The sequence below is a fragment of the Capsicum annuum genome, chromosome 11, assembly GCF_002878395.1.
Source record: "Capsicum annuum cultivar UCD-10X-F1 chromosome 11, UCD10Xv1.1, whole genome shotgun sequence".
Classification (NCBI taxonomy): domain Eukaryota; kingdom Viridiplantae; phylum Streptophyta; class Magnoliopsida; order Solanales; family Solanaceae; genus Capsicum; species Capsicum annuum.
In genome coordinates this window covers 48,352,620-48,363,493 of record NC_061121.1, presented here as the reverse complement: position 1 = coordinate 48,363,493, position 10,874 = coordinate 48,352,620, and positions in this window count along the sequence as shown.

Here is a 10,874-nt window from a genome sequence, read left to right as displayed (position 1 = left end):
GAGGCTAATTAAGGAGTAAATTAAATAGATTGACTTAATAACTATTGGAGTTAAACTCTGAGAGTTAGGATGGATGACGCTTGATGTGAATGTGATGAATGATCAACAAGAATAAGAATGAAAATACTCTTAGGTAACATAAGTGGATAAATAGTATTGCAAATTAAATTGTTATATAAATTGTCATGTTTTCTTTTGTGATATTTATATTGTGTTTATGTGATCTGACCCTGGTTGGTTGATGATACCTACCAGTACAAATTATTTGTACTTATACTACTGTTGCTATACACTTTTGGGGGTATAGTCTTTTACAGGAATCAGTGTTGGTTTAATTGCTACTGCAAACAGCGATTATTCAGTAGCTTCTACTCACCTTACTCATGTTGTAAGTTGTGTTCTCTTTAGAAGCTCTTGTATCTGTTTAGGCTAGTTCCTAAGGGTAGTTTACATTTTGTCGCTTAATATTCGTAATAAAATAGTTATAATAAAGGTTGGTTATTTTTTATTTAATAAAGATTTTCACATGTTATGTTGAAAAGATGGTAAGAGGTTATACTACCTAGGTGGATTAAAGTAGGTGTCCTTACGACCCGATAGTTTGGATCGTGATAGCAAAATTTGGTGGTTGTGAGGGTAGGAAGAGAAAAACCACTTGTTTTCCCTAGAACATTATTTTTTTTATTTTCAAAAATATTTTTACCTTAAAAAATATTTTTCAAAATTTTTAATCTACTAAAAACCATACAATGAAAAAGACATTTTCTGAAAAATATTTTTCCTCCAACTGAACTCACCCAAAATTGTATTGTAAAAATGCACGTAGAAACATAAATTGAGGAGAACCTAAGAAAAGATGGTCCTAAGAACCGTGTCTTTTATTATTGACACTACCTATCTTTCTTGATTCAATCCCATTTTACCCTCTAAACATTTAAGGATTAAAAAATGATACCCCTCCATATATTAGATGGGAACGATTAACCCCCTCATGCAAAAACTTTTGCTGGAAAGTTTTTTTTGGATAATTTTTTTCCTCTTTCTTTTTAGAATTAAAATATAAAATATATAACTCTTACTCCTTTCTTTTAAAAAAGAATGACCTATTTTTCTATCTAGTATATTTCAAAAATAATGACCCATTCCTTTTTTTGTTGACATTTTAATTTCAACTTTCCACATGACATATTTTTAAGACCAGAAGATTAAAAAAATATTTGGTTCATTTGACATAACTTTCATTTAAGACCACATGACTCACAAATTTTCTTTATTTTTAAAATTTTGTGCCAGTCAAAATAAGTCATTTTGGGAGTTTTATATACAGAGAAGGGTCATATATACCTCTAAACTATCAAAAATGATATATAACTATCCTTCATTATACTTTGGATACCTATATACCCTTATTGTCTAACTTTGGGTATGTATATGACCTTCAACTAAATGGTACCACATGTCCTCATCCTAATCAATTATATCATTTCCCCTTATTTATTTTAACCTGATCTATAAGCCCACATGATACTACCTAACCCAATGAATTAATCATTCTACGTCTCTCTTTTGAAAGTGTTACTATTCACTACTGTTTTTCGATCTCTAGCCACTATCTCAGGTCAAGATCAATGCCAGAATGGGAGCCTGAAGAAGATGCACCCACCATCACAACAAGCCCAAAAGTTACCACTCACAGCTCCTCATATTTGAGGTTGATCAATACATAAGTTACTGACAATTTAAGGTAGCTGCTTCGCCATCATCGGTGAAACAACTAAAGAAGATAAAGAATTAGCAACTCAAGATCGTAAGGAAGCATCAAAAAATGAAAAATAAATAGTAGAATTACACCAAAATCCAAAAACTTTATTGAAAAAATCCATTAAATGAAGTGATCGCAGGTACTATTCTTGTCTATGACAGGATGTCTATTGTTTGTTTAAACCTAGTTCTACATTCTCATATGTGTCTGTTAAATTTGTTATAAGGTTGGACATAGTTTTGATATACTTGATACTCTGGTGCATGTGTCCACTCCAATTAGGTATTTGGTTGTTATTGATCAAGTCTATCATGCTCATTCTATTTTGTTCATGGGTTCCAAACTTTGTAAAACCTACTGATTTTAGGCATAGTTTATTTTGACATCATTCTTCGAATGAGTTGGTTATGTCTATACCATGTAATTCTTGACTATCATGTGAAGATAGTAGCAACAGTTATGCTAAGGATGTATAGAAGAGTGGGAGAGTGACTATAATCTTGATCCTATAAGACTTATTTCGTTTATTCATGCTAAGAGGTTTATTGGGAAGGGGTGTCGACATTCAAAGATCATATTTAGGACACTAGTGTAGAGGTCCCTCATATTAAATCAATTTCGACTGTGTGTGACTTTTAAGAGGTTTTCTTGAAGATTTGTATGGTTTGCCACCAGATCATAGCATTGATTTCTGTATAGATTTAAAGTCAGACATTTATCCCATCTTTATTCCCCCATATAAGATGATACCAACAGAGTTAAGAGATTTAAAGTCCCAGTTTCAAGAATTATCAAATAAGGGGTCCTTCTATCCTAATACTTCTTCACGGTTTCTCTAGTATTATTTGTTAAGAAAAATGATAGTAGCCAATATATGTGCATAGACTACTGAAAGTTGAATAAAATTATGATTTTTACCAAGTATCCCCATCCTGACATAAATAATTTATTTATTCAGTTACAGGGTGCTTCAGTATTTTTCAAAATCGATTTGAAGTCCAGTTATCATTAGTTAAAAATCTAAGTTGAAGACATTCTCAAGACTGCTTTTTGGACCCGATATAGGCACTATAATTTCTTGGTGATGTCCTTTGATCTAAGTAACACCCCTGCTATATTTATAGGCTTGATTAATGGGTATTTAAGCCATACTTGAATTTCTTCGTAATTATTTTCATTAATAATATTCTTGTGTATTCTAATAGTAGCGAGGAAATTGAGAGTCACTTAGGTGTCGCGTTGGGTTTGCTTTAGGAGAACAACTATATGTCAAGTATTCTAAGTTTGAGTTATGTTTGATTTCTATGTCCTTTTTGGAACATGTAGTATTTAAAGAGAGGGTTATGGTAGACCCACAAAAGATTGAAGCAGTTAGGAGTTGGTCGTTCCTTCATGTCCGAGGTTCATAACTTTATGGGTTTGGATAGTTACTACCATAGGTTCATAAAGAAGCTTACTACTAGTGCATTATATTTGAAACATATATCTCTAAAATAATTGTCGTTTGTTTGGTTTGATGAATGTGAGGAGAGATTCTAAAAGTTTAAGATTTTGTTGACCACCGTTTCTATGTTTTTTGTCATTTTTTGGTAGAGGGTAAGGATCCTATTATATATTTTGATGTATCACATTCTAGTTTAGGTGTTGTTTTGATGTAGAAATATGATGTGATTACTTATGTATTGTGATAATTGAAGGTACATCAGGAGAATTATCCTACCCATGACCTAGAGTTGCATTTGCACTTAATATATGGAGACAATATTTATATGGGTATGATGAAAAGTATTCACTGACCACAATAGCTTGCAACATATCCTAACTTAAAAAGAATGAGTTTGATACAGTGCAGGTAGATAGAGCTACTTAAGGATTATGATGTGTTATTCCTTATAACTTTAGTAAGGCTAATGTGGTAGTCGATGCATTAAGTAAAAAGACAAAAACATAGGTATTTTGGTTTGCTTGGAGGCTCTTAGACGTTTATTGGCTAGGTAGCTAATAGTTTCATACGGTTTGAGATGTCAAATAAAAGTAGGTTCCTAGTTACTGTAGAAAAAAGGTCTATATTTCTTGATCAAATCAAGGCTAGAAAATTTGAGGTTGTGAAGTTGAGTAAGATTCTTGAATGTTCTACAAGGTGAGGCCAAAAAGCCAGTCTTGATGGCGATGGTATGTTACAAATTAAGAGACGAGTTTGAATGACCTTTGTTGATGATTTGACTCCCTCCATACTTTTTAAGGTTCATAGCTCAAGATATTTCATATATCTTGGTGATCGAGATGTATTGTAATTTGACAAAATATTATTAGTGGAGCTGAATGAAGTGAGATATAATGACTTTTATGGCTAGGTGTCTGAACTGGCAATAGGTGAAGCATGAACATCATAATCCTTATGGTACTCTGCAAAGGATGCTCATACCTAAATGAAAGTGAGAGAGGATTTCTATGAACTTTGTTGTTGGGGAAGTATGATTCGATTTGGGTTACTGTGGATAGGCTCACTAAGTCTATGCACTTTTATTCTAGTACAAGTTACTTATAATGTAGCAAAATTGGCAAAAGTTTATCTCAAGGAGATTGTCAACCTTCATAAGATTCCTATTTCTATTGTTTTTTATAAGGGTATGCAGTTTACCTCTAACTTTTGGGAGAAGATACATGAAGAGTTGGGTACTAGATTGGATTTGAGTACCGCTTTCCCTCCTCAGAACAATGGGCAGTTTGAATGAATGATCTAAGTATTGAAGGAAATGCTTCGTGCATATGTGATAGCTTTTAAAGGTTGTTAGGATCAGTTCCTACCCTTGGCTAAATTTGTATATAATAATAATTATCATTACAACATTGACATGGCCCCTTTTGAAGATTTATGTGAGAGGATGTGTAGATCTCCTATAGGATAGTTTGATGTATTTGAGAAAAGACCTCGAGAAATAGATCTTTTTAAGGATTCTACGTGGAATATAATATTTATACAATAGAAATTTGTGGTGGCTCAAAGTCTGTAGAATGAGCATGTGGATTACAAAGTAAGTGGCATACATTTCATGAATGGTGAGGAATGTTGTTCAAGGTTTTACTAATGAAGGTGTTATGCATTTCAGGAGGTGGGATAAACTTAGTCCAAGATATATTGAACCGTTTGAGATTCTGAAAGGTCTATGGATGATGGCTTATAGGTTGGCTTTACCTTCGAGTTTGAAACTTCTTCGAGACCTCATCTCTAGCATGTGACCAACTGTTCTGATTCAAGGATGAACACTTATCTCCAGGTTGTCGTGGATCTTCATAGAGATTCTTGTCCATCTTTCGGATGGACAGATATTCTCTATGATTTGATTAATTTAGATATTTCTCTTAGACGCTGGATTATTTTAGTAATTCTTGTATGACGACTTTCGAGTTTGGGAGATTGTAATAGGTAGTTTTGATTATTCCGCAACTATTATTATTATTTGGTTTTGGAGTAATTAATTATTAAGGTTGAGTTTTGCTTTATTATGTCTTTAAAGTAGCCAGTACTTGGATTAAGTGAATCTCCTATCAAAGAATTAGTGCCAGTATTATTCATGACCACTTGAATAGTGAGCGACACCCACGCACAAATAAGAGAAATTATTGGTCTCTTTGTTATTGAAAAATGTGCTAGCCATGTGAATAAGCGCTAGAGAAAATTAAATATTTAGGGGGGTCAAAATACACAGATCGATACATTGAAAGGCTACAGAAAAAGAATCTACATCTGTAACTTTTTCAATTTTGTTCCTAATTTTGAACATTCAATGACGAAATGATACTCTCTCATTCCCAAATTTTCTAATTTGGTATTTCATTTTATTTATCCTTTTTAATTTATCAAATAAGATAATTTTTTTTTCTATTATACCCTTAATATAATTACTTACTTCTTATTATTAGCATTCTTGAAAAATGTTATAAAAAGGAGTATCATTAAGAGTACACCATTAAAAATATAAATGGTGCTTAGGTATTGACCATTTATCAATATTAAAACTAACAACAAGACACAATTAAGAGGGATAAAATGATAAAGTTACATTGTCAATCATTATTTTTTTAATAGTTGAAATGGGTAAAATAAAACGGAGGGAGTGTATTCATAAATTCCTTTAACACCTTCATGTCCATTTCAAGGACAAGTGATGGAGAAAATTAAATATTTAGGGGGTCCAAAATGCACAGATCGATAGTTTGTCTCTACATTGAAAGGCTACAGAAAAAGACGTTTTGCATGTAGCATTGTTAAATACTCTGCTAATTAATATTTACTCGGTCTTAAATTATTAGATATGTTTATAAAATAAATTTATTTTAAAATAATTGACATATCAAGAGATAATCAACTATGTTTTTCAAACATACTCATATTAATTGAAGAAGATTCGTTTAAAGATTAAATAAGATTACATTGTTAAAATTAGCAATATGTAATATGTGTTATGTAGATGAATATACTTGAGTATTTAAAGAATATTATTATAAAGGAGCATATAATATAGAATAAAGTAAAGAAATAAGAAAATTATATTTTAATAAATTACCTGAACCATTTAGTTCAAAGATAATAAAAAGTTGGGATAGGGGGTACGGATAACTAACTTGTAAAGATAACAAGTAAAATAGATCTATTATATATAATAGATATATTTTACTTTGTGATATTATTTCATCTATATTTTCTCTCTAATATTTTAAATATTTGTAGTCTATCATTTTATCCTGTAGTAATTACAGAGTTACAGATTTCTGTATAATAATTTATCCTAATTGTACTGTAATGTATATGTAATTCTAGATTTTCAATGTTATTTATTATCTTGTGTTGTTCTTCTCGTAGCGAGTTTTTTAAATTATATAAACTATCACATGTACTTTTTCCTAAATTTTCTAAGGTTTCTTCTATCCATATTAATTTTTCTTTTAGATTCTCAATTATTTCTCTAATCCGGTTTCTATAATTAATTTCTTTATTTAGATTATCTTGATTTTCTCTAGTTTTTCTAATATATTCTAACATCTCTTAATCTGAATAATATCCATTTGGGTAATTATCCAGGTATAACTGTGCTATCCAATTTATAGTTCTAATTTTATAGTCTAATACTTTTTCTAATATTATTTTCTTAATATCTATAATTTCTATATCTCTAAGTATATATAAGATTAAGACTTTAAGATTATCTATCATTTAAAATTGACTAAATGTTTTATTATAATTTTTTGTAGTTGTTTGTTTTAATCTTAGTAGTTCTTGCATATTGTCATTAAGAAATTCTATATATTTTATATCTTTAGTTTCCATGTATTTGTCTAAATTTATTATCATCTGTTTTTCTATTAACTGTATGTTTCTCATATCTTTTTTCAAAAATTCTAGATATATGTAATTTATCATGGTAAGTATTTGTATGAGTAGTTAGGTAGGTATGGTATGTAATTTATTCTAGTCATATAATATCTACCAAATGTTTTTTCTAATATGATTTTTCTTATATCTACTACTTTTATATCCTTAAGTACATACAAAATAAGTATTTTAAATTTTTCTACCATTACATCAGATAAATAATTATTCATTTTCATAAAATTGCTATTTTCAAAATATTCCCTTCAATCATGTACATAACAAAATATGGTCATCTTAGATTACTATATACTAGATTATTCTTAAATAACACGTTCTTCGGTCTCTATTAGCATGGTAATCTGGATATTTTTTCCTTAAACAGCGCCTCTACTCTGGTTACTCCCCACCACGGCTTCTTGGCTCATTGGTTTCACCTTTAGGATGGCATAGTTCTTAGGAATTTTTCTCCGTTTTCACTTTGCTAATAAACTTCTTAACATATTATTCTACGAATAATTCTACTATAAAGTAACTAACATGAATTTATTTTATCATACCATGATTGTTGGGAATTATGAATTTAGCTATTCATAATCATAAATAAATATACCTGTTCGGGTAGGTTTGATATTTCTGAAGTTTGTTCCTCCATAGCTTTTTCTATTGAAATAAATCTGTTTTTTAATAACTAAGCAAAATATTTATTGCGGACAGGAGAGAGTATTTGTGTTTAACACATGAAGGCTTGCCTTGCAATGCCTTCGGTTCATCTTATTTATAGACTGAATGAATCTTTACAAGAATCTGCACGTTTTTAAAATTAATCTATTTTACAAAAAAGTCTTCTAATAAGACAAAAATCATTAATGCCTCGGCTAATAATAGTCAAAAAGCCTAAAGCCTAAAAAGTCGAAAAAGTCTAAAAGTCTAAAAATCTAGCCTATACAAAAATTTTCAATACTTTACGTAAAATGAATTGTGAAAGTTTACATGTTGCTTTCACAATTTAATAGCTTTTCTTCTATTATTACTCCGTTGATATCTTCTTGTTGTCGTATCTGCTGCTTTTCCATTATTGTTTCTTATCTTGTATCTTCCAGCTGACGTTCTTATCTACTTGGTTGATTTTTCTTCTATTCTAGCTGAACTTCTGGGATATCATTATCTCCTCCATTACATTTTGAATATTTATGATCTGAATATTTATGTCCAATTGTCTTGCAATATCTGGTTAATAGTTCTTCCAAAATAAATTTTTCTCTAATAGCTCTGGCGATAGGTTCTGTCTCTGGTTTGAGTAACGTCAGAATCCATTGCCTAATAGTTTCCATATCTGTTTCTCATAATTCCTTTGAATTTGAATATATTAGTACATGATTTCTTGAATAATAACTCCATATGGGATTTTGGTTGCAGTATGTGTTCGCTAGCTCTTGCAAAATTGTAGATAGTCCGATAATCCTCTTATTCGCATAAAATTTTGGTATCTCAATTCTAGGTATTTCTGGTTGTGGAATAATATCTTGTGGTATAATCATGTCTCGTGTCATTCCTATCTTTACAACTTGTATGAGTTTTTTAACTTCATCATATAATATCTCTGCTGGTGCTGTGTAAATTTTTATAAAAAATAGGGTACCTTTGGTTATTTTTTTAAAAATGATAAATACTTCATATATTTCCGGTATAGTGGATATCTCATTTCCGTCAGAGGTATATACAGTACTAAGTAGTCTATATTCATAGCAAGTTTTAACTAGATTTGATTTGGTTTTAGGTAAAGCAATTAGCTTATTATATCCGGTCAATCTCTGGGTTATATAGTTTGTTATCTGGTTCTTGGATGTTTATAGCTCTGGGGTTGGTATTTAAAAAGGTTTGTACATTGTAGATATTTTCTATATATGTCTGGGCTGTGTAGTTGTAAGTCTTTTTGTCTTGGTTTAGACTATCTCGGTATGTGGTAATTTGTGGGGGTATAAACATGGGATCTTTTGATGTATTTGGTATATATGGTTTATCAAATAACTTGTTTAGGTTCATATTTGTGTTTTTCCTAACTCCCTTGCTTGTACCTGCAGAAGTAGATTGATAAATGTTATGGGTTTTATGGAGTGTCCCATCGTCTCTTTCTAGCTCTGGAACTTTAATGTCTTCCGATTGATATAGCTCTACACACTGCTGAATTAGCTAATTTGTAGCTATAGACTTCAGTTTAACTTCATTAGTCTTTAACTTTTCTATTTCATTACTCATACTGTCCACTTTCATTGAAAGCATAGTTAGGGTGTTAAGTATGTTTTCTAGAGTATCCTCTTCTATTATATCAGTCTGTGTAGCTTTGTCTTGATATGTAATCTGCAATAACATTTTTGTTAGTACTAATTACTTCAATTATAAATGTGAAATTTAATATATTCAAGACTAGTCTCCGAATCTTTTTTGTTGTAACTGAATTTTGTATTTTCTTTGTTAACCACCAGCGTACCTGTGTATTATCCGTTCGTACAATAAACTTGTTATATACAATAAATGGCTCAAATGCTAACAAACATTTATATAATGAACATAATTCTTTCCTATTTATTTCTCATTTTATTTCTGTTTCATTGAACGTACCTGAGTAGTATCTACAATGGTGTTCTAATTGTTCTGCTTCATATCTGTATTTAAGTACTCCTCCATAACTACATTCACTAGCATCTGCTTCTACTATATATATAAATTTTCTATTTTCATCTGGAAATTGTAGTTTTGGTAATTCTTTACAAAGTAATTTTATTTTCTGAACTTGTTTTTTATCTTCTTCATTATAGTTATGTTCTACATCCTTTTTAAATTTTTTCTGTAGTGGTTTTAAAGTTTCTGCTAATTTTGGAATATATTCCCTTACTTGGTTTACTAATCTTAAAAATGATTGTAATTTCTTTTTTGTATCTAATTCTTCTTTCGAATTTATTATTTTTTGTACTATATGTTGTTGCATTTTTACTCCACTCTTACTCCACTATTATTTGATTTAACTTTATTAATAATACTTCCTCCATTTTGTTTTAGTTGACCCTTATTGACTTGACACTCTCCTTAAGAAAATATTTAATAGAGGCTTATTTTACTAATGTAATCCTATTAATTATGCATTGAAAATATAAATTTGAATATTTTTACCTTACATAATTATTTAATGATAGGGACAGTAATGACAAAATACAATAAACTTCTCTTGATTTTTGAACTTGAACAACTAAATTAAAACAAATATTTTTGGCAAGAAGGCCAACTAATATGAAACGGAGGAAGTATTTTAAAACTATAAATTTAATTACCACAACATTGTTTTGTGCAGATGTTTCAACCTAAGGATTGTACTAAAAAGAGTAATAAAACTCTTTAAATTCGCTGAAATGAACAAATAAAATTAAACACATTTAGGATGCATTTATTTTTTTTAAGATTAAGACGTCCGAATCTGAATAGATATCTGAATGATTAAGATGTTGTATCTAGATCTGAATACTGAGTGATTAGGACTGTTTGTTTTTTAACATCTAAATATATGTAATTTATTTATTTGTAATAAATATGCAATTCAAATTTAAAAAATAATAAAATATTATATTATATGAAAAAAATATTACATAAAGTATTAGCTTAAATAACAAAATTATTATTTGAATGATAATTAAAATATTTAAAGATAAATATATTATGTTAAATATAATTATTGAATTATTTAAA